Source organism: Corapipo altera, unplaced genomic scaffold (assembly GCF_003945725.1).
Source record: "Corapipo altera isolate COAL_440 unplaced genomic scaffold, ASM394572v1 2b, whole genome shotgun sequence".
NCBI lineage: Eukaryota > Metazoa > Chordata > Aves > Passeriformes > Pipridae > Corapipo > Corapipo altera.
The window spans coordinates 2268313-2294397 of record NW_020884874.1 but is presented as its reverse complement, the minus strand read 5'-3'; the positions used below and the strand labels follow the sequence as shown (position 1 = coordinate 2294397).

At 34.4% G+C, this 26085-nt stretch overlaps 1 long non-coding RNA gene across 1 annotated transcript; it reads right to left on the bottom strand.

Annotated features, from left to right (window-relative positions):
- Positions 1–1183: 1183 nt before the first annotated feature.
- LOC113942966 lies at positions 1184–25576 on the bottom strand. The gene is made up of 5 exons (XR_003526131.1): positions 25433–25576; positions 19107–19231; positions 18221–18226; positions 2846–3059; positions 1184–1216 (listed from the first exon to the last, which is right to left on the bottom strand). It is a non-coding gene; the product is annotated as an uncharacterized LOC113942966 (long non-coding RNA).
- Positions 25577–26085: the final 509 nt, after the last annotated feature.

The window sequence follows — 26085 nt, the reverse complement described above, 5'->3', positions numbered from 1 at the left end:
TACTAATAAGGTGCATCAGTTCACAAAAAAAATCTGTTTGTACCGTATAGCCAAGCATTAGTGCCTGAAAAGTTGCCAAGTGAGGCAGTAATTTCCATAATTATGCAGTTAAAACTGTCTGCATCATGAAGGCATCTGATTAATTTGAAGATCATATTGTTTTATGGGATGAGAGAGGGATGAACTCCATGCAGTTGGTTAGTAGTTGCCTCAAGACTGTAGACAAACTTGTTATTTGATTTATCACAGAGAGAAGAGGAACCCTCACTGAGCTAGGAAATTATCAAGCACTTCAGCTTTCAGTATTACAATCACTAACACTTTTGATGTTAGATTATTTACAGAGCTTGAATCTCCATTGGTCAGTGCCTCTTTAATAATAAAAATAAGAATTTGTTTCCAGTAGCACCTAATTGGATGAAAGTGCTTCTCAAAATAGATGAAAAATTATACTGCCTGTCCTAAGGGCTTAGAAACTTCTCAAGTTTCATGATTCAATGTGGTGTTAGAAGTGAGAGACAGTCATAGGCATTGATGGATTTATCCTGTATAACTGTTATTTCTGTATTGGTATTACTGAAAATAAAACAAGGCACCAGTTTTAGTTGGCTAACTTCTTGTAGGATCTGCAAAATATGTTGATCTGAATGTGGATCTTAGTGGCACTGCAGGTCAGCCCAGAAGAAAATATATGTAGAATACTGGAAAATATAGACAATTGCATCATGAGTGTGGAAGCTTGTAGCAAAAATGCCAAATGGGAGCACAGATTTTGCCTTTTTGTTGTTGTTGTTCTACTAAAACAAATACAGTAGTCAGGTATATAGCTGTTTCTGGCTTATTCTAAGGGAACGGTACTGTCAAGAGATGACATTGCAGTTGATGCTCACTTGGAAATGTTTTGATTACTTGGTTTTTCTTTAGTGTCCTTCATTGGGAAAAAAAATTTCTCTACTATCTGAAATGAAATATCCAGGTTGTTCACTTTTAGAAATTATTGTATGACTCACTTTCTGCCCACTTCTTTATAGTCAGCTTATGTGAGCCAGGAATTTAATAAAAATACAGTTCACAACATATATAATGACTTGAAAATCATTTTATAGTTACTGATTTTCTATTGTAAAGATAGATTAATGATACAGTATTATGATGCAGGCAATATGGATGTTGATTGGCAACTCTCCTGTGGGACTGAATTCTTTCCAGGAAGTCACTGTATATAAAACAATCATGTCTTAGGGAATAAACATATCTCTTGATTAAAAATAATTTAGTATATTCCATAATTTTTGCAATTATCATACAAATAAGTAGCAGATCGAGAGAAATTATGCTTTCTGTTTTGCTAAGGTAGAAAATACTATAAAAAGCATTTCATCCACAGGAGTCAGCAGAGGGTCAGGTATGCTATGAAAAGCTAACATAACTGTAAGATCGTTCAAATAAACTCCTCAGCTGCAGGCGCATTTCAGCCTCTACTCTTGGTTCAAGGGCGTTGCTTTACATGAGTTTGTAGTATGAGATCTGCACAGGTGATTAATCCTCCGACCTTGAAGGTGTATTAGGGAGTAGAATGCTTGTTAAACAGAGCCATGAATGAACATCATACTATTTATGTGGATTTTTTTCTTTTTTGTTCTAGGGATGTTTTAGTATATGCTTTAAAAATCCCTACAAACAAAGACTCATTTAACTCACACGAAAATTACTGCATGAAAGATAATAATTTATAAGGTATCTTGCAATACATTATTATGCAAAGCAGAAGCAATGTGGTGCGAAGAAGGAGATAAGTAAGAGTTTAATGTTAGCACTAATACATTTCAGTTGCTACTTTCTGAAAGTAATCTTGAAAGTTTGAGGACCTTGTAGACTTTTGTTGTGTTAGTTTGTGAGGAAAAGCAGCAGATGCTTGGAAACAATTGTTTGCCTCAGCCTCATGTGAAAAATGGATGAGGAAAAGAAAGGCGAATGATAGTTCACCAAATTTGCTTTTCTTACTGAGGTTGGAAGTGATGTGTTCTCTGGTTGATACTGAGAAAAGAAAATAGCAAAATATGTAAAAATGTATGTATGAAACATGATATACTGTACGCATAGGGATTGTTTGTATGCCTATTGGAATCAGAGTTTAAACACACATTCTGACCATGTTCTTTTACGAGTGGTTAACAACGTGATGGGAACTAAGTTACATAACAGTGCCTTAGAAAATAGCACAAAGAAAAAGCCCTTCTATTCCTTAACTTGTAATTTGCTTTTTATCAGAGAAGCCTGATGGACTCTAAGCATTAAAATTTTAAAGAGTAGGAATGGCCTTTGTGTCCTGTACATACAAACTATGTAGAGTAAGTACAGTTTAATCCTTGATTACAGCCTGTGCAGGCTACTAAAATTAAAATAATGTGTTGTACAAACATGTTTTTTTCTGTCAGAATTTCCCTTTATTACTTCTGGTTTTAATCTGAGGCAGAAAATGTTTCTTTCAAGTCCTCAGTCATGCAGTTTCTAAAAAGTGTTTTAGATAGTTTCTGTACTAACCTAATTTACCTCCACCACAGCTATGACAAAAATATCACTAACAGATTTTTGAAATAAATTATGAGCACTCAGCCTTGTGATGTCTTGGATTTAGTTAGATGTTTGGATTTAGTTACCTAAACAAAGACACTAAGTGCCATCTAAGATGCACTAAATTATAAAACCCCCACAAGTTTGGAGCTGGAATTTTCAACACAACTACAGACTTGCCCTCCACTGTAGATTTTAGAGGAGATATCTTGAGTCACATAAAAAAGCACTAGACGAGTATGTTTAGATGACCAAATTCCACATGCATTACCTACCTACTGTTTTCTACCTTCTGCAAAGAACTTCAGAGCTTCAGTCCCCCCTTCAAGGGGGGGACATAGATACCTATACAATCCTGAAATCCAGGTTCGCTTTCTGGATACACCAAGGTTAACTATATATTGTGTCATGTTTCTTTCTGAATACAAAGTTCGCCAGGTGCTTTGAACACTTCAGCATCTCAGCTCCTGCCTGCTGACGTTGCACTTGTGGTGTTGAATGAAAGTTCAAAAGTTCAAATTTCAATGGGTCAATACCAAGTTCTTTTTCTGAGTCTTAATTTATAGTTAAAGTAGAGCATAATTTTCAGGTCTGTTTCTATAAATGTATATGTCCTCTTGTAGTCCCTGGTAAATTACTTTGATGTTTAATTGTTAAAAATTTGTGCTCTGTGTTCATTAGCTGCTATAGTGCTGCTTTGAAGATCCCCTTATTCTTGAAATTTATGTTCTTATGGAGGTAGAGAGACTAAGTCACTCTTTGTTCTTTCATTTGATAAGTTAAATTTAATTCATACCTCTAAAAGAGATGCCTCACATGGCTTTGATCATTCTGGTGAATCATCCTGAAATTTTCTCTGCTATGTCTAGTGTGAACGCTAGGCATAAGAACTAGATACATTATGTTAACTGAAACCATTTTTTTCCAAGTAGCATTTCCTTCCAGGGAAAAGACACATATAATATAATGGTATATTTACAGCTATATTTGATCATACGATTAATAAATAGGACTACAAAAGGTTATTTTGTTCTTGGGTAGATTTCTTGCATGAAGATAGTGTATACATATAACTGTGTCGTTCTTAAAGGATCATTGTAAAAAATTCCCTTTAACAGATTGCACAGCCTTTCTTAGCAACCTGTTCTTGTTGCTTGCACACTCCTCACTTCTCAAGATATTTTCATGATTTCTAATTTAAATCTCCTTTTCTGGAATTTAACTCATTGCTATTTACTTTGTTTTCAGACTGCACAAAGGTTGATGAATTTTCTTCTTTAACACCCCCTCTTATATTCTTAAAAGATTTATCAAGTAAAGTGTACGTCAAGATATCATATGTGTATATACCAACTATCATTTTTATTTGCCTCTTTTGTACTGTCTCAAATTATTCCATATCCTTCCTAAGCCATAGTCCTTCAAAATACAAAAAAAGGCCAGCAGATGCTCTAAGAGTATTGAGGTGCCTAAAAAATATATTCTGACTGTTTTTTAATGCACCACTCTTGCATATAAATCCCAGAATTACATTTTATCATAAGAACATGATGTTGTTAACCTCTGTTCAGAGACTGTGATCCAGTGTAATATTAAAAAATTTTCTGCAGTACTGATGGTGATCTAGTTTAGTCTTGCATTCTTCCTTACTGAACTGTTAAGGTTGCTTTTCTTTTTATTTAATATGAAACCACAATTACTGCCACTTTGATGGTGAGCAGACTGGAAAATATTTTGTTCACCAGTATGCTAATAGTAGTGACAGTTTCTTTTAGGTCCTTAAGTGTTTATTTTTAAGGTGAAAACTATAGGTTCACCTATATAAGGTTTCTAGAGCACTCAAGTTTCATCCTTCCATGAGAAAGGCGAATCAGGCATTTGTCACTCTTGTTCTGCATCAGGATTGTGCTTTAAATCATTTCTGTCTGTAATGCTGAGGATTGTGACATCCTTAGAAATTTATTTCCTGCTATATTAAGGGAGGAGAAAGCAATTTACTTCCCTTATTTGCCATTAACTGGGGTTGTATTTTCCTGTTCCACTTATTGCTCCAAATTTGGTAATCCTCATTTGGCGACTAGTCCCACAGAGGCTTCTTGATCTTGGAGGACTAGTATGTGGTGCATACAATTACATAGAGGAATATTCAAAATGGTCAAGAAAGGATTGGAATAAAAGTGCCATAAATTAAATTGTCAGTCCCTAGGAAGTAAGTAGAAAATATATAAAATTAGACCATTCCAGTAGTCTCTTTTCCATGCTGAGAAATACCTTCTCCCAAAGTAAGGAAATTCAACTCTTCTGGTCTTTTTGGATGTGTTTATCACGGTTTGTTTTACACAGCGAGACCATAAATCATTTTTACTGTCTAGAAAATCTTACTTCAAATAACTTGTAAATATGCTCTCTTCTGTCATGATAATAAATGAATGCACAATAAATTAACATTTTCTTGTTCTTATTTGTAAAATAGTATGGCAACTAGGAGTAGTTTCATACAATAACCCTAGCACTGTAGAATCCACACCTCTTTTGCACAAATGACTTAAGAGGAGTAGTTTGTATATGTTTGTATTGCTTTTACATGTCTTTTCCTGTCCCTAATGGTCAACAAATAGTTTTTTCTTGTAAGTTACAGATTTGTTTTAGATATACAGACCTCAAAGTAATTCAGGCTAAAGCTTTGAGGTGGATCTGCCTGTTTTTCCTGAGATTATTTACGTAAAAAAGGGAGAGAGGGTTCCATGGCTAAATAATATTTTGTTAAATTAGAAAAAGATAACCTGAAAAAACTCAGCTCACTGTTAGACTTTAAAAGATGACCTTACAAATGAATTTTTGCATGCAATATACTGCTTTGCAGAGAAAGAACTTTCCTTTCAGCTTGCTACTGGTAAAGTGACTTTTACCTGTTCTGTGTGTTGCAACAGACTCTTGACAGTCTGCTTTCAAGCCATTAAATAAATTTCTAATGTGACTCGGCAATGACTGCTTCCTGCCAGCATTAATATTATCGCTTTTTTTTCACTAATGTTGCAGGTTGTTTATGTTTTAAGTATCTGTATTCTTGAATATTTTTAGATATCTCTACTGCTTTTGTTTGAATTCCTGATGGTGCTTACAAAGGGACATTATCACACACAGACAACAAATAGGTTATCCTTGTTGGTTTAACATCAACTTTTAAAATTAAAATAAAATATATACAGTACAATGCAAGTTGCAAATAAATAAATAAATGAATAAATAAATTAGACATTATTTGGGAAGCTCTCACTTCTCTTATTGCCACCTAGGCACAATTTTAGAAAGTACTTGTGCTTCAGAATAAGAGATGAGGCTGGGCTATGCTAGGAGAGAGAAAGACTTGGATGGTGGATGTGGATGGCAATTTGCAGAGCCTGACTGAAACAGACTAGATTGGAGGACTTGCAAGAGGGTAAAGAAGTGGGTTATGTGAATTCTGAGGTGAAATACTGCTGTTGTGAGGCAAAATGCTGGTGTTTATTGTGTAAAGAAACTTCAAGTTTTGGAAGGACTGCAACAGTGTGATAATACTGCTTAGATGTCACCACACAAAAGGGCTTCTGGAAAGCAGGTGACACATAAGGCCTGCTAAAATCAGACAAAACATGGAAATAATTACTTTAGGAGGATCAGTGGGTGAGAAGCAGCAGAAAAATAATGAATATGAATAGTAAAATGAATGGAAAACTAAACAGTGCTTTCAGGGATGAGAGTCTATTAGTTAGGATTTCTGATGCAACGTAATACGGAAAGAGAAAAAGAATATTGTAGCAAGAGAAAAGGAAAATGAGAATTGAACTTTTCTCTCTTCGTTATCTTCAAATAAGCATATCTTCAATTCATAAACAGTTATAACAGTCTTCAAATATTATCTCTATTGCCTTTGTTACAACTGGCTTTCCTAATGAACAGAAACCTAACCCATTACAAACTTCGCCAAATATATGTAGATTCATGATACAGCATAAAACTGTGGAAAATAAAGAGAATAATAAATAGATCACATAAGACAGGAATGTGTATGTTTTCTCGGTGTAGTATTTAGATTTCTCTAACATGATATTTTCTCTGACAGCTTGAAACGTGAAAAGTACAGTATCACATTGTCTCTAACGTCCTACAAGATAAATTTGAACATCTCTGTTGACATTGTAACTGTAATTTGCTAAGAAAGGTATTATTCAAATCTGCAGTTACTGTTATTTCATAAGGTATTTCATAAGACTTAAGTAAAATCAAATATTTTAAGAAAACCATAGTCCTCTGAGAAGCTTCAACACTCAACAGAAGAGAATGTATTTTATAGCAGTTTCATAATGACTTTCTAGGCCATTGACTCAAGAAAGATCTTACATTTTCCTTTTCACAGAATGGATTTTGATATAAAGTAGAAGCAAATAAGGTATTCTATAACTTGACTTTTTTATTTTTTTTTTTACTTTTTGAATCACAGAATTATTATAGTATGAAATAACAAGTTGATTCTACCTGTTTTGCATAGGACGATATACTGTTTATCACTGTAACAACTATTATCCAGTATATCGTTAAACTTGTGGGCAGCATTTGTCATGTGCTGATTGATTCCAGTTCTTTTTCTTACAATGAAAAATTGTGAGGCAGGCATAGTTTGCCCTGTTATTAGTACTGCAGCTGTGCTACTGTTTCGTGCACATGTCTTTTTGTACTAACTTAGGAGAAAATAAGATCAGAAGAAAGTACTTGTATTGCTGCCAAGTTTTGCAATTATTTTAGCTGCTGAAGAAAATTATATTTTGCACACCTGAGTTGTGAGCTTTGTGAACAACACATATGACCTCCATCTGGAGAAAGAGCAAACTGTTGATATCTGTCTTCTCTCCAGAACTTCAGAAGAGTTTGAGGAGACATTATCACCTCAAGGATCAAGCCTGTGAAATAATTTGATATTCTTTACATTTTTTGGTACTAGGAGAGACAAAAAGTCTTTTTCAGCCCATATTCTCATTTTACCAGTTACCAGTTAAATATATGAATTGATCAAACCTATGCTGAGTCGATTAGAACATTCTGCTTGCTTCCAGAAGTCAACTGTGTACCTCAGACTGTATTCAGAACTTTTCCACCATGAATTTGCCAATTTACCTTTCAAACTCTTTTATACTTTTTCTTTTATACCATTGACTTCTGCAAGTTTGTATGGTAATGTGGTTCTACACTTCAAATGCATGTTGGACATGTCAGATAAAAATTAAATTCTTTAATTTTTATTTACACTCCCTCCCTCAACTTGTTGCATGATAATTCACAGATCTTTTTTTAGATCTGGCATTTGAGAAAATGGAAAGTATTTCTTTCTTATATGATTCATGATTTTATAATAATTTATCATACCACTCACCAAGGGTCTCTCATCCAGTAGGAGAGTTGTTATCAATTCAATTCCTCTTGTAAAGAAGCTATTTTGTTTCTGTGTTCCTCTCTGTCACCTATGTACTTTTTATATTTTTATTATAACTTTTCTGAGATGTGGAGATCAGGACCACACACAGTATTTGTCATAGGTACTCGTGAGTTTACATCGTGGCATGATACTGGTTTTGTGTTTTGTTCTCTATTTTTCTTTCTGACATGCCAATCGACTAGATGAACTCTCTTGAGCAACAGTTAACTTTTTTGTAAGACTACCTCTGCTGCCTCTTTCCTTAGCAATAAATAGCAAGTTGATTTTGGTGTTTTGCCTTTTTTTTTTTAATTCGTTTTTCAGTTTTCTTTTATTTTGTTATGAAATTATTAAAATAAACTTTCATCTATTACATTAATCCCCAGTCAGCTATTATCATAGGCAGTTCTTTTTGGTCAGCTTTTCTCTTAATAATCTATACACTTACTCTTTAAAGACTGCATTGGTATGTTGATATTCATTTACTACCAGAAGAGTCTCTATACTATCCACATTTTTCCCTTTTAATCAATTCTTTAAAATACTTTTTAAAATAAATTGAATTTGTATAATTCTTTTTGAAAAATGAAAATATTACTATAGTTCCTTTCTGTAACTTTTAAATTTGTTTGATGATGTTAAATTTGAGTATATTATGATCTTCAAATGACTCATTCTCTACTAAATCTTATGCAAAACTGAAGACTAATCTCTCCTCTGGTGTTCTCTCATGATTCATTTCAAGGAGTTGTTGATAGGAGACATAAAAGTCACCTCCAATGGGTGTAACTGTTATGGAGTCTACATATGCCAGCTAAATTCATTAATATTGTCTCTGGCTTCGTGGGAAATTACTCTCATTGCTACCATCCTGGGTCTTCAGGCAACACTATAATCCTGAATATTTTCCTTTATCTATATTTCTATGGGTTTCAGTACATTTAATTTCCCAGTTCCTTGTTGATAAGGATGATTTATACTCAACATGATTTCATGTATAGCTCCTTCTACTGATTCAACCTGTAATCTGTCCTTCTGTAAATACCCTGTCCTCCCATTCATTATCACCTTCTAGTAAATTTTTGAGATGCATAATAAATATGAATTAAAAATAATTATATAGTATCTTAAAATGTCTAAATGGTAAAATAAATTCATAACATACATAATTCAAAGCCACTGAAAGCTCCTAGAATAAGAACTGACTCTACAAAGTTTCATACAGGGCTGGGAAAAATTGTTTTTAAGTCTCTTGTACATCTGTCTCAACTAGGAGAGTCATGTTTTGTCCCTTTAAAAGATAACTTACTCTAATTTGCATTCTAATATATGGGCATTAAAATTTCATAGGGATTTTGCTGTGCTTGCTTTCAGAAAAAGTTGCTGGGGACTCAGCCTACACATTTGATCTATACAAAAACAAACAACCTTTACAGTGGAAGCTACAGTTTCTCTATGCAATGATGTTTAATAATCTTCCCTTGCAGGAACAGCACATTGAAACATTAGGTGTGACTGTGTAAGACATCATTTCTGTCCCCAGCTCAGGTAATGGAGTTTCCTGATTGCCTTAATATTCTTATGTGCTGTACACTGCCACTAAGCAAAGAAGTCACTAAAGTAAATTAGCCTAGAATAAAATCAACAGTTTCATCATCCTGATGAAGTTATTTAAATAATGATACTTTGACTGCAACGAAGAAGATTGAGTTCACAAAATAGTAAGATGGATATGTTTTTTTCTTGTCCATTAAGTCAAAGCTTTCATGCACAAGGCCATTAGTTTATTTCTAAGTTTCATTCTGTTCCTATGGATTTAGCATAAGTTATATTCTTTCACCATTTAGTGGCCAGACTTGCATTATTAGTACAGATATCAACATCAGCAAATTAATTTTTGTTATATGCTTGCTTCTGCAGTTTTTTATAAATATTACAAATATATTGGAAATGTTCATTTGAAATCTCTATGTACAATCAATTTAGGACTACTCATGTTTTTTTTTTTTTCTCAGATGTATTAGTATTTTTCTGTCTATGCATAAAATATTTTATTTTTTCTGTGATTAGTATTTGGAAATTTGTACCTGCAAGATGGCAGAAGTCATCAGAAGAACTAAGGCCTGTGCTATATTTTTGTAGCAAAATTCAGGTCATTAGTGTCCCTTATGTATGTTTTTCAAGCACTAGAAATCAGCACATGGGTTTTTAGCACAAATTATAAATTAAATGATCCACATATCCTTGGAAAATGATTGCTGTCATGCTTTTCAGTAGACATGCACTTACTTCAAATTATGCTTCATTAATAAATGTGGAAGAGTACATGTTAAAAGCAATGGCATTCCTTAAAGCTTTTAAAAAGTAATATGTCAGTTGCTAATGCACTTGCTATACTTCAGATGTTTAGAGAGGACAAAACAGCAGTCTTAATACATCCTACCGTTGCAAATAAGAACAATGAAGTGTACACAGATGCGTTACAAGGGATTTGATTACAAAAAAAAGTCCAAACATTTCATTGGGCAGTTAAACTCCGTTGTTCATACGATTTTTGTGTATAACAACTCATGATTCCAATACACATGAAACTGAATCATTTCATTCAAAAATATATAAAAACAGGTGTTTCACTACACTTTTTACAATTTAGGAGAGATGTAAGTTTAGTGAATTTCAAGAGATTACGATGTGCTATTGGATATCATTGATACAAGTTAAACAATTAATTGGTTTCACTTTATCCAAATTTGAAATAATATGATTTAACATTTTTAAAAAAATGGGGGAGGAAAAAAAGACTACAGTTTAAGATGATAGGGGTTGAAATGAAATCTTCATGTTTAGGTACATAAACCTTGTTTCCTAGATTTGCATTTTGATTGTTGAGGGACACGTGACACAGTAAAAATGTTTCTTTCCTATGAAATTTTGCTCACTTTTACTCTGAAGAGATATCGTAGCTTTAGACAAACAGGTGTAAAAACTTTGGGTTTCAGGTCTGACAGAACAGAAGTTGTCTGTGAAAGGGTATTGCACTTATTGCCCATATGGGAATTCTTAGTCATGAGGTATTAAGGTCACTTGAGTATGACTGCAGACTGAATTAGCAGTGAATCTAGAAAGGAAATCAAAAGTCTTCTATTCCCTGATCTGTGTCCTGTTCATTGGACCACAGCCTTTTATCCTTGATCTTTCCACGCAGTCTTCATGTTACTCTTTGAGCCTTTGTGACAGGTGGAATTTGTTGGTACTTTGCACTGTCCATATACTTTGTGTAGTGTGATAGTAGTGAAAGCAGAGAAGCTTTGATTTTTTTCCAACAAAAGAGAAAGAAGTATTCTGTATAATTTCGATGGAGCACTGACAGAGGTCATAGCCAATGTCACAACCGCTTCACCTTTTTTACCTGCCAGTAAAGTCAGAATTTAGGAAACTTCACTTGCAATAATGGATTAAATGCTTAAACTGTAACTACAATGTTGATTGTTGATGTATACTCAGACTTTTTGAAGGCATTGTCCTGGAAGGGTTCTCCTCCCAGGAGCAGGAGAAAGTCATAGGTACCACTGCACCTGTGCTTTGACCTCAGTGGAGAGGTGGGAAATAACAGCACTTTTTCACCAAATCTTGTGCTTGCCTGCTCTTGGGAGAAGCAGAAATGAGAGTTAGCTCTGCAACAGGGATGGCAATATCAGCTGGCAAGGAATGCTGTTGCATCTCACCTTGGTCTGACCCCTGCTAACAGAAGTTATTCTCCATTGTCCTGGTTTTAGGACACGGTAGTTAACAGCTTCAAAGTAGCTTTCTAATTTGCTTTTCAAAAATGCTCTTGAGTTTGGCATGGTGGGTGGAGATGCAGGATCCCACAGAATACTGAGACCTATCTAACGGTGTGGAGACTAAGCAGTACAAACCCAGAGTCAAGCCAACTTTAAATGTGTGGTATAGATGTAACCTAATATGCCAGCCATTTTCTTATCATTTAGTTGTGATTGAATCTCAATATAAGAGCACAGGGGCTTCAGCAGGATGGGTATAATCCAGCCTGTATCACTTAACTTAAAAGAGAAGACAGTATAGATGCAGAAAGGGGAGAGGGCAGGGCAGTCTGGGGATTGAAACTTGATAGGGAGAGCAGGAGGTTGGAGAGGAAATAATTCCGATTTCCTTAGATGCATAAATGACCCGGCATTTCCAATTCAAAGTGGCGAACACCTCCTTGCCCCAACACTCAGTGCTTTACAGTATAGAAATGTGTATCCTGGGGATGAAATAGATTGGGAAATTCTTGGTGATAAAATAGAGGGAAAAAACAAGTTCAATGCTGCGTACGTGCTAACTGTATAACATATTTTTTTCCTGAAGTAATTTCTGATGTGAAGGTTTTCTTTTTGAATTCTATATTCTCTATGAATAAAGATTCATTCTACTGTTGCCAGAAAATGCTACTTTTAGGCATCAGGGCCTTTTTTGCACGTTCTCTGAATTTTCAAGAAATAATTGTCACTATAGTGGAAATCTTGTCTGCAATATTTTAAAAGAACGCAGCATGACATCTGTCAGCATATATTTTCCTAAGAACTGAGGAAGAGATAGACGCAACCAAACTCTCAGTGGAATTCTTTTGGATTCTCTCTACTCATTCTGCCTGTCTCTGTATCTTCAACCTTCGCAGTCTCCCTTCTGTGCACACCTTAAATAAACCCCAAAACAAAGCAAAACAAACCCCCAAAACTAAACCAAACCAAACCAAAAAATTCAGCAAGAGCTTGGACAGCACAGTGTTCACAATGCTAAGAAAAAAAGGCAAAAAAGTCTTAAAGAACAAGAGTAATTTCTGAAATATTTTTTTTTAAAGTACATACATATTGGTTAAAAATAAATCTGAGGAGGTGATTTTAAGACAAGAAAAATATCTCTCATCTTCTATTTAGGATGGGGTAGGATTTAACACCACTTATTTTTATCTCAATGAAATATTACTTCAGTGCTTTAAATTCTCTCATTAAAATTCACAGAGTTTATTAAAAATACATCATACCTTTCTCCATGGGATCTTCTCAAAGCCTCTGAGGGTCATAAGAAATTTCTTTTTCTCCCATCATTCTATAACCACAGTGAATTCCCCAATGAAATAAGAATGAAAACTTGTTTATAAATCTGGGCAGTAGATAAGGTTTATTTTAGAGACCTGTCTTTTTTTTTTTTTCTCTTTAGCCTAATGGAGAAATTGAAATTTTCAATATATTTTATGATCTCTCCTTGGTAAATACTCTGATTCTGTCCATATAATTTCAGATGTTATGAATTTCTATTTTGTTTTATTTTTTTGAATGTATGCACCCTTGTTCTGTGTATGCCCTCATTTGCCTTCAAAGATGTTTGAAATTTAATGGTATTGTTTATATTAGATCTTAAAAATAGTTAGAATTAACAAAAGTGTATTTTATTATCCATCAAGATAGAAAATAAAAGGGCTTCAGTTAAAAGTAGCAGGTAGTGACAGTGGAAGAACAGCTGCTTACTGTTTACTTTAATTAACAAAGTTGGAACAGCCAGTGGATAATTTAAGAATAATTAGTTTTGAAATTAGTTGAATCACTATTTTGATTACCAATAATTGAATACAGAGATCCCAAAAGGGAAACTGGGAATTATGTTTTCATTCAATATTTTTTATTTTAGCTCCTAAATTAGAAAAACTATGGAATTGCACACAAAATATTACTGGTGATTGTGTTGTCTGGTAATGTTATTTTCTAAATATCAAAGTTTAAACAACTGCTCTTAAAATCTTGTTTCTAATTCTTCTAATTTTATTTTTTCATTAAAAATATGATTAATGTGAGTGAATTTGTAAAAAAGTAGCTATATAATAACAACTCTTTTTTAAAAATAATCGCATTTTTTCAGGAAAATATGACCTGGTTATAACCCATCCTATCCTACAAAGGCACGGGTACAGTGTACACCAAAGGGTGAAAGCCAAGGCCAAATTAAGGACTGGAAAATTTCAGATTTCTTATATATTATCTATTTTACTTTGAGTAATGTAAGTTTCTATAAATAAGATAATTGAGCTGTAAATTTTTTTCTTTGAGCTTTTCTGTGCTGTGGACCGCTTTCTCTCACTATTTGCAGAATTACATGGGAGGGGAGAGCCATAGGGGATTTGAGGGAAGAACAAGGTCTTTCAAGTACCTCAAGACATCTCAAAGATGTCTTCAACATCTGGGAGCCTTTGTGATGTCCATATGTTTTGGAGGCAAAGTACTTTTCAGATGAGATAGGGCAAATCTAAAGTCTGAGACAGAATGCGTCCTGGGGGGCTGAGCATCTAAATTATTCAGCCAGGTGTATGATTTGCCTCAGAGGCCTGGCTGGGTCCAAAATTACACAGAAAGTAGCTTGAGTTCACAATGCTGTCTTGTTTATGCAGTTAGCATCAAGAGTCTCACAGATGCAAAACAGTATCCTTGTTAAAGTATTTTAGATGCTTTTCTTCTTAAATGTAATTGAAGAAGGAAACAGTGAAAGATAGGAATAACAGTATCATAAAACATTAAGTTTTACAGTTTCATTCCCTTTTAGCAGGGAAACTCAAGCCTGGCAGGTCAGCTTCATGTTTTCTGACTTTAATCAAATTCCATTAGAGTCACTAAAGCTCTTGGATAATAGCCAGGTTATCAAGGAAGACAATTGGCCTGACTTACCTTTTTTTGTTTTTTAATGGTGGAAAACATCCTTAGGCTGAAGCTGTGTTTCTTGTTAAAAGAAGGCTTTCTGACCATGACCTGATTTTATTTCTAATTATATATGTATATAATCATATTGCCTTTATAAATTGTCCAATTTTGTGTTAACAGAAAGTAATTTACAGATGTATTAACTTTGAAGGTGCTATTCCCGATATTCTATAAATGAGGTATCAGAACGTACATATGGACTGTATTTCTTTTTGCAGAAATTGCCTGAAGGGCTTGGTAAATGAGAGGAAGAGAGATAGGGGATCGTTCTTCCAGATTTGAAAAGCTGTGTTTTAAATTTTTTTTAAAGTACATGTGAAATGTTATTTAATTGGTGTTACTGCTATGTGCTTTCTTGTCTCTTTGAATGTTATTTTTTCTGTCTTTATCCTACCTGTTGGAAGTCATATGTAGCACAGCAGAAGGTTGAGCTTTTTGTCATAATTCTCTCATGTTCATAACCAGTTTTTATTCTTTGTTGATTAAATCATAGAGAATGGAGTAAAAATTCTTCATTTCAAGTTGGAAGCTTTGTCCCAGGTTTAAATGTCTAGGGTGTCGTTCTTCAAATGTATGAAGACTAGTAACTAAAAATGGGAAGAACAGCACTTTATAAACTATTATACATATGTGACAGCTGCCATAAATGTGAGTTACTACTTCTGTATTGCAGATGTTTTCTTTGTTTTGGAAATAACCAGTGTGTTTTCTATTCTGTGCAAGTTGATTTATTGAATTTAGTTTTATACTTAACTTCTCTTGTGGGAATCATAGATATTCAGTGTTGCTGAAAATGTTGCGTTGATTGACTTAAATTGTGATACCTAAGATTAGTGATAGTGTTCGTAGAATCCTTAAGGTTGGAAAAGACCTCCAAGATCATTAAGTCCAGCCTTTGAACACCACCATGTCAGATAGACCACAACACTAAGTGCCACGTCCAGTTGATTCCTGAACACTTCTAGGGATGGTAACTCCACCACTTCCCTGGGCAACCCATTACAGTGCCTGACAACCATGTCCAACCTGAACCTCCCCTGGTGCAGCTTGAGGCTATTTCCTCTTATCTTGTTGCTAGTTGTGTGGGAGAAAAGGCTGACACTTGCCTGGCTACAACCTCCTTTCTGGTAATTATAGACAGTGATAAGGTTTCTGCTGATCCTCCTTTTCTCCAGGGTAAATTACCCCAGCTCCCTCAGCAGTTCCTTGTAGGACATACTCTCTAGACCCTTCATTATCTTTGTTGTCTTTCTCTGCTCTCTCTCCAGCACCTTAATGTATTTCTTGTAATGAGTGGCCCAGAACTGGACACAGCACTCAAGGTGTGACCTCACCAGTGCCGAGTACAGGAGGACAATCATTGTTCTTGTCCTGTTGATCACACTATTTTTGATACATGCCAGGATGTCATTGCCCTTCTTGGCCACCTGGGCACACTGCTGGCTCATGTTCAGCTGGTTGTTGACCAAGACCCCCAGGTCTTTTTCTGCTGTTAAGTTTTTTCTATATTTGAATGTTGTAGGGAAATTATTAAGTATCTTGAGTGTAAACAAACTCAAGATTTCCTTGGTTGTGGAGTATTAACTTACTGGTTGTTGGATTCATCTTTGTGAATTGCTTTGCTGTTCTACTCTGCTCTTCTTACTAGAAGATCTGTCTTTTTGTTACAATAAGAGTATATAATATAAGAGAATAATCCGTAGATTGAGCAAGTAGTTCACATTTGTTAGCCCAGTATACTTTGTCATTCTTGTCTTCTCTCCTGTCTCACTGGCTCTTTCTTTATATATGCTTTTAGCATGTTCCCTTTATTTACTCCATAATTTGACTCCAGTCACCCTGTTGTTCTATCTACAGTTCTATGGTTACCCCAGCTAAACAGTCCCTATTTTCTATTGTCAAGGAATAAAAGTAACCTTTCTGATCCTTCTCTTTCTCCATCCTGAGTTTTGTTATCTTCACCTTTAATGACTTGAGAGTTCAAGTTTACATACATACTTCCACCCTCATAAATAGGAAAAAACATCAATTCGCATTAAAAACCCATGTAGGGATTTAGTTTTGTTTATTTTCATTAATCTACATAAGCTATCATTTAAGAAATTCCTCTTTTGTGGAAAATATCTGATGCCTAAAATTCTGTAATTTAACTTTCTATTCTATCTTTCACAGTCCAAACACTCCTTGAAGTAAAATCCATCTTCTAAAGTTATTAACCATCTTCATAGTACACTTAGTTATCCTTTTTCTTCCAGCAGTATGCTTCCTCTGTCTGTATCTGCCCTTTTGCATCTCTTAGTTAGATTATATTTTCAGAAGGTCTAAAGTTAAAGTTAATGGACCTTTAAAAACCTTACCTTTCAGGTAATAAAAAAATTATTAAACTGTCATAGTTGCTGAGCTATCATTGCCAACAAGGAAGCACAGACATGCATAGGTTAGAATGAATGCATTAAACAGGAGTGAATTATAAAAATAAATAAGAGAAAACAATCCTACCATCCTGGAATGCAGTTTAAACATTTCATTAGCTAGAAAATTCTAAGTTTCTTTGCCAATTGTAAAAAAAAAAAGACTATTACGTGCAATTCATAGCTTGGGTAGGCTAGACCCCAGGTTGCCTGAACACATCAGTGCCTTCTGTCATGTTCTGCTGCCTTATTATGTAAGGTCTATCATGCATGGTCTTGCTACTAAAGTCATGATCAAGCTTCAGTAATACCACTATTATTCCTCTAAGTATCAAAATTTATTTCTGGGTCCCAAATGTTCTGTTTGAACTCCATGCAATATTTTTTTTGTAGTTAATTTCAGTATTTGTATCTCAGAACAGGAGTGTTGTTAACTAAATCAATTTTTGGTTGACAGCTTCAGAAAACAAAATGCTTTCAGGAAGAAAAGATTCAGGACTGGAGTATTTAAATAATTAATACTAAAGAAATCTCAATTTTTCAATGAAATAAGACATGATGAATTCTGATAGATGTTCAACCTTTGTTATTGGATAATATCACTGACTGGAAATGTGTTTGTCTTGCTCCTGTGGCTGTTATGGATGCTGGGGTTAGCAAATTTATTACATTCAACCCTTCATTAAGGCAAAGTGGAAAAGTAATTTGGGCCTGTGATATGAAAGTAGAAGCTACTACATGAGGACCCAAGGAAAACCTGAGAAGAAACACTTCCAGAAAGGTGCCAATTGATGGAAGTTGTGTTAACCTTTGCCAGCAACACAAACCAAGAACATGGAAACAGTTATGAAAAATTGCAGGATTCAGAAAGGTGAAAAACCACATTGGCTTAGTATTCATAGAGATGGTGTCTTCTTTGTTTATTGATGACTCTAGAATCAATTGAATACCTATAATAAATTTTAAATTAATTTCTAAAATTATGCCCCAAAATCACAATCCAATCAATCTCTGTACAGTCACTATCTGAAAAATACATGTGCCTTAATTCTAACTTGAAGTTCTAGCTTAATTTGAATGTTTTGTTCATGTCTGGAGTTCTCCAGTTCAAAATAGGTGCAAAACAATATCCTCATTGATATCTTTTTAATCTCTTGCATGAATGCCATTAATAAAATTTATGTGAATCATAGAAATGTCCAGTCTATAATTCAATTTTTTACAGATTCAATTCCTTTTTAGCAGAGGTGGAGATAGTATCAAACCTGACTGATTTGTTCAAATTCCAACCGGTCACAATCATCCCATTTTCAAGGAGTTGAAAGTGTTGTTGATGTTGCCTAAGCACTCTCATCATCTAATAATTTTGTAGTTCTGTAAATGCTTGGCCAAATTCACAGAACATTTTCTAGGAAAGGATACATTTTTCTACACAGTCTGACATGTCACTACCATATAGCTGCCATTTATATCACTTTTGTTTTTAAGAAAGTTTGTACATTTTTGTTTCCAATTCCATTAATGATTTTGCCAGCAAGACAGTTGTTGTTCTGCTAGGAAGGTATGATTCAGTATTGATGTTTATTTATGTAGCATATTCTTTTTTTCACTGGATGATGAAGGGAATGCTTAAGCATTGCATATGTTTAAATATAAAAGCCACTAAGCTGCTGAATAGTACTTTGGGTTTGAAAATTAGAGTTCAGCCTGCACTATCATGGGAAAAATGTATCTGCTATATTACAACAGCCACCTTTAAGGCTTTCATTGTGAAAAAAATATATCAGTGTCATCTCCATGTTAGTGAAATTATTAATAAATTATAAGGATATTGATATCACTTCTTACATGAATATGTGAAGCTTTGAGTATTAACAGTGTTGAGGTAGCATTTCCCATTCTTGAACTAGGAACTCACTGCACTAGCTGAATGATGAAATGAAAAGGCGTTTTGAGAAAGCACTTCCAGTTCTCTCCAGTAAAACAAAGTGGGCCCTTGTTGTCTCAGACTGGGTGTTCCTGAGCATGCAGTCTTCTATGAATGACCACTGAAGTGCCAGAAAAATAAACCCGAAAATAAATCCAAAATCCAAATATGAATGGACTCAATTCAATCTGTTCCCCATGTTTAGTGTTTTCTATGTGCATGTACTTTACCCTAAGCATAACTTGTAGGAAACAGTAAGTGTAAAAACTTTTGTGGAATTTAGGCTATGTGAATTTGATCAGTGCTGTCTACCTTGGTGTTGTGTGTTCTTGCTATAGCAGGAGTCTTAACAAAACAAAAAAAAAAAGGTACCATAAGACTGTCCATTACAACCCTTATCTTCCTCTGTGGACCTTGGACTTGTTTAAGCTTCTCCATGTATTTCAAGATGATGAAGGCACCCCTAGAGAGCTTAACATTCAAAGACTACTGCAAGTATGTGACTTACTGTTTTAAATGTAACTCCCATAAATTCCTGTTATAGTGTATAGGATTTTCAATTATGAGGAGATAAGTTTCCAGACTCCGCCCCGTGCTCAGTTGACTAGCTATGTTAACGTCTTGATGTCTGCAATAGAATTCAAAATACCAACCTACAAGATTCAAAATTTAAATGCCATTTGAAACTGGGGATTACTCAGAATGATAAAATTTCCTTATTAGAAATGACATCAATAATTAGGGTAATAATCTGTGTCTAAAAACACTTACAGAAAAGAGTTTACTTCATTATATCACAAGTTGTATTTAACAAATGTTAGCTGATAATTTTCGCTGCCCGTATGGAGCAACTGATACTTTAGTAGCTTTTTTTGTTAGTGCACTATGACATAAAGAGTTTGGTTGTTCTGAACATCTCCATGCAGGTGATGGGACTGTTTATTAATAAAAGACAGTCACTCATTTGAATGGCTTGTCTCAACATAGAACAGAGGCACAATCTGGGGACATAAAATGACATTGGTAAGAACCATCATATTTTTTCTATTAAGTGGCTGAGGTGCAATAGATGGAACATTTTATTCCGGCCTTCCATTCCTTGACATTCTTCTTAAGTAGTTTTAAAGATTCTCATGTATTTCAAGGGAAGTTACACTGAATAGAGGATGACATTTTCCCAGGGTGAAATGGGAATAAGCTTTATTCACATGGATAGTCTAAACACGCAAGTAAAATTCCTTATTTCTACCACAGCTCTTCAGCCTAGAGCTAAGCTGGGCTCAACTTGGAAACTCTGTTCTAAGGTGTGTAAAGGAGCAAGTAACGAGCAAGCCTTTACTTTTTGTTTGACTTGTATAGATAGATGCTGGCTACCACTTGTAGGTACCTTGATATAGACACATTCAAAAAAGTACCCTAAAAGGGTAATTCAGGGGCTTAAGCACCTTAATTAATAATTTGGACATTTCATCCAATGCATAATAGTCAGTGAAGACAAGTGTCTGCATTTACACCACATCTGAAGTAGGCATTCTAAATTTCGTCCTAATGTAAATGGTATTATAAAATGATAATGACATTTTTGAAGTAGCTGTTGTATTTTTGCTATATATTGCCCCATGTAACAATATTACATACCTGCAACTTTCTTAGTTGTGAGATACTACATTGTAAAGATCATTTTGACTAATGCAGGTGACCAGTGCTAGATCACAAATTCCAAAATCTTTTAATGTGCTCTGTATTGCTATGTCACTTGTATAACTCCTCTTTAATTATTCGGTTTATAGGACTTCAGAAAAAAAAACTCTAAACATTGATATCAGATTATAATCAATTAAAAAACATTGAAATGAAAACTGGAGGGGAAGAAAGAAAATAGAGCAGAGAGGAAGACAATATACTAGACTACTTACAGAAAGAACAAAAAGACCTGATCTATCTCCCCCTGTACTCCCTTTCCTGAATAATTAAAGCAGTAAAGTATAAGAGTCGAAATGTTATATCGACTATCTGAATTAAAGTGTCTAAAAAGAAAATCTTGGTACAATCAAAATAAGCAAACTATTAGGCTGAGAAGGATGTTTCGAAGTCACTGTGTTTATTAATCTAAAGTACTGCTGAATGTTAGCTCTCTGTTTTGTATCAATTAAATTTATTTAATTTGGCATCATTTTCCAAGGACCAGGTATCAGACATAACTTAAACTCATAAATTTATCATTTATTATAATTTTAAAAGCTAGATTTCAAAGTTCTGACATCATTTGGGAACTTGGTGATTTTAACTGGTATTATTTTGCTTCACTCCATTGACCTTTCAAAACTTTTCTTAGTTCAATGTAAAATATGTTTAAAATAATGTATAGATACACTGCAGAAGGGCTTCTTATTTCCTAATAGTAACACAGCAGTAACATTTTAAAAATTGTCTTCCTCTGTAATAGGTTACGTCGTGTGTTAAATTAGGTGTGAAAAAAATGTTGCAGAATATATAATTAGAATATAATAATTTCAGTTCACGCCTGTCTAAAACTTTGCTTTTAGTGTTTGCTTTTAGTGATGTGTGTGGATATACCTAGTCTAATAATCTACTTTTTCATCATAATTGAATCTCCTGCAGCCTAAACTACAGTACATTTTATATTAACCTTTCCTAAGCTAGAAGGTAATATGGACATGCATGATGAAACCTATTTCTACTGCTTTAAACGAAGCCTATTTCTACTGCTTTTGCTGAACACTGAAAATAACTACTACTTTGCCTTGATATTAAAATTGAAAAGTGCATGTGGAACACAGGATAAGGACCTTCTCAGGTAGAAGGATGCAGACGGGTTTTGAATGACATGAGAACACTTCTGTGTTAAAGAGCAAATAGGCAAAACATTTTGAAGTGATGCAGTTCAGAGAATTCTGAAATACCAAATATCAGACAAAACAATAAAGGACTGAGTGTCACTGTAAAGTGCTGTAGCAAAGCGTATGAGGCAACATTTCATAACTGCAATTAAAACTGGAAGTGTATATCTCTTCTATTAAGTCAGTAGTAATGGTTTGGGACTGTGTACGATTTGTCACCATTGATTCCAATTAAACTCAGAGATTCTCATTGTAAAGAGTGGTGTATAATCAATGAGCAATTAAGAGAAGAAGACCTAGAAAGTAACTTATTGTAGTAAATCTGGTATTGGAATGGCCCAGGCACATTGCCATTAAACCACTTACAGCACTGATAACATGCTGCAGGCGACATCATTTGTTGCTCTTTTAGCCTAGACTGTAGTGCAAATAGCTTTAGGTTTAACTTAAATTCCTGGAACAAGAAGCAACATCTGCCTGTAAACCCTGGTCTGGATCTTACATGTTTGTTCCCTATAACTGCTGCTAATAATCTTAGTAGCTTAGAAAAGACAAATCAGGTCCTTAAGGATCCCATAAGTTTAAAGTTATTAAAGGCAGAAGATGTCAATACAGGGAGTGCCAGAGGTGAATTTAAGGACAACAGTAGCAGAAAGTTCAAATATATTAATTTGCCCTTAGGTGCTGTAATTAGTTTTTATTCCAGGACTGAGAAAAGGAAATACAGGTCAAATGAACTTCTGTCAAGAATTGCACATGCAAACATGATTTACATAATAATTGTAAATATTGTCAAACACAACATCTCTTTGAAAGGTGTCTTATCACATTGAAGAGTCTTTGTCATGCTGCCTGTATGCAGTCTTGTTCACTTAATATATTCCTTTTCTTTCTTTTTTTTTTTTTTTTCAATTGCTTCACTAACAGCTAATTAATCTTGTTCCTGATTTTATTTGTTGCTGGAATTTGTATCTACCAGGTCAGGAGCTGTTTCATCTTGAATGTGTAAATGTTTCCCCAGGCAAAATACACACGTGTGGAAAATATAAATATATGTATTTATCAATATAGATTAGATTTATTGTCTTGTCACTATAAATATCCAAGTTAATTTAGGAAGTCATTCTGCAAAGTGTTGTTGCGTGACTAGTGACTAATTAATGACCGGAAAACCACAGTGCTGTGCTTATGCCTGGACACTTGTATCTTTTCTGTTTTCTGAGTTGTATATTGTTTTTCATGTTGCAACACTATTTAGCCTTTAAATTAGATTGCTGTGTATAACATACCTGCCCTAATTGTTACACTCAAAATCTTGCTATGGAGAAAAATGAGGACATACCTCACATATGACACAAGAAATTTATTCTTCATTTCCTTAAAATCCTAAGATTTTAATAAAGCAAAACAAAGTTAGGATTAGTTCAGTTGAAATTATACTAACAGCTAGAGTCCAAGTTAATATCAAATAGATCTCATTGGTAATATGGTTAAAATTGTTATACCAAACCTTCCAAATAAGCTGCTTTTTTTTTTTTTTTTCAGGTGTTATGGCCATTTTTTTGTTGCATCTCTGATCTTAAAGGAGTCAGAATGGGGTTGCAGTGTGTTGTGAGGATAGTGAATACCTGACAGGGAGAAGGTTGAAGCTGATGATGAAATTTTTCCTTCTTTCTGAGGGAGTATATATATTTTTCCTTTTCATTCTAATGTCTACTTGGGCCATTTTAGCGTTTTCTAATATGATTTGCATCTTGCTTTTTTTTCACTGGCGTGAAACTCCACGTTATACTGCAATTTACAACACATAGTATGTTTTAGGCAGGTGAGATACTTATTCTTTGTTTTTGGATTTTGCTTGTTATCCTATAGCAGTTTTTGCCCACCTCTGAAGTCTAAATTTCATTGACAGATGACCCATGAGCTGTTTAGAGTCTTAGGGTCTTAACACTTTGTCATTGTTTTTCAGATCATCTTTTTACACATAACAGAAGATATTACTTTTTCTTAATATTCTCAGACCATTAAGCTACAATGGCAATAAAAATTTTGTCTTATGGAAAATTCTGATTATAAGTACCAGTGGAGTTTATACACTATTTGGGAAATATACTTTTTTGTCATACATTGTAAACAGGATTTTTTTAATTGGTAGATTCCTTATTGGACTGATGATAAAATTAGTACTGAAAACCCAGAAAGATTTTACTTCCACGATCACATTACAAAAAAAATCTCTGGAAATTTGAAAAAAAAAGATACTTAGATTTTTTAAATATCCTACCACTGAAAATACTCATGTGTGTTTAGATAGAAGTCTGAAAATGACATTACATACAGAAAATTGACTTGAAATAGGTCATGGGCAAATCAAGTCCTCCCTACTTCAGATACATTGCTATTTGGTTTGGTATTTTCTCTGGCAGAGTAATTGTGTTTGCATACCCTTAAACAGGGTCATAGTGCTGGAGGAAAAAAGTATGTGTGGTTTCTCTGTAAGGTATTCTTTAACCAGAAAATGAGAATTATATGTGTTGACAGATTTATGTGGATTCTGCCTTGTAGCATATGGCAGTGCCGATAAGAACTTGTAATAATCTGTCTAAAGAACTCATATCTTTGCAATGTGCAGTGCTAAATGCCTGACATCCCATGCTCATTTTGATCTTCGTAGGAAAAAAAATGAAATACAACATTGGAGCTTGAATGATGGAATTCATGACACTCAGTGGCTTTTCCTGAACAAGACTGATGGGGGTGAAAAAAACCCTGCCACAACAAATTGCTTCAGTTACTTTTTCCAGTGTCTTCTGTTGTGACAAAATAAAATGTCTTGATTAAAGTAGAGAGAATTTATTTATGCATCAAGTAAAATTATTGATTATAATCTTTTTTAGATATCTTTGGCTTAGGGACTACAATTTTCCTGGTGTCTCTGGTGCTCTCAGAATATAATTACACTAATAGTACAGCTTTGTCTTGCAGAGCAATTTGTGTGCATATAACAGCGTAGCTTACCTGTTCCTCCTCTAAGAGGGCATTCAGAAGCAACTCTAAAATGTAGGCCAAGAAATTTCAGGCTTAATTCAGAAATGTGTGGCACTCATCAACAGTGCTAAACTTCAAACAATAATCTCTTATACTGTGCTACTGCACAATCATGCCAAATGGTGTAGGTAAGGGACTGTCAGAAGTTTTCGTTTAAATGTTGATTTTTTGAAGTTGTGACTTATCCACTGGAGGGGACAGAGTGGAACAAATTGTGCAGGTTGAATGATCTGCTGCTTTGGAATCTCTGGACCTCTTAGAAAGATATGACTGTTTAGAAGCTGTGGAAACAATTCATGCGGCTTGGATGGCTTTTGTCTGGAAGCATGAGCAGGAGGAGGACTGAGTGGGAGTTATGGGTCAAGTGGATGTCAGCAGTTTTGTCCTTGATGATGCAAAATATTTGCCCTTACCCGAGAAACCTTCAGAACCTGTATAAACAGACTCATCTGTTTTTGTGAATGTACCAAATTTTTGTAATTTCTTGGATTGTCTGCCAGGTTCAGATCTTGTAATGAAAGGTTCTATGTTTTGGGGTTGAGTGAAGGCAAGCAGGGTTGTCATAGGTGTTTACACTTCAGAAAATGCACTCATTCTCTATGACATAGGAGAAAGTTTTGGATACCCCTATGAGCTAGGGAATACACTCCAAAGAACTCAAGGAATAATCGTGATTATTTTTTTAACATTAAAAAGGGTGGAGTATATGAGAAAGGAAAATTTTAGTAGTATCTGAAGGCAATAATTTGGATAACATATGATTTATCAGTTTATTGTTTTCAGTGTAGAAATCTCTCAGTTTCAGGAAACCATTTCATTTATATCTACATTGATTTTTAGTCTGGACATGAATATACTAGTTAATATTGAAGCTGTCAGGATGTCTTCTGTAAGAATGTATTTTTAGTTTAATATAATAAAGGAGGCAATGATGTTTTAAGGGTTCATTTTGGCTTGTTTAATAGTAGTAAATAAGGAGAAACACATTTATACCTTGTGTTTTATATACACAGTCATACTATTACCACTTTAGATTACTTGTCTATATCCTCTACATTTAGTTTAT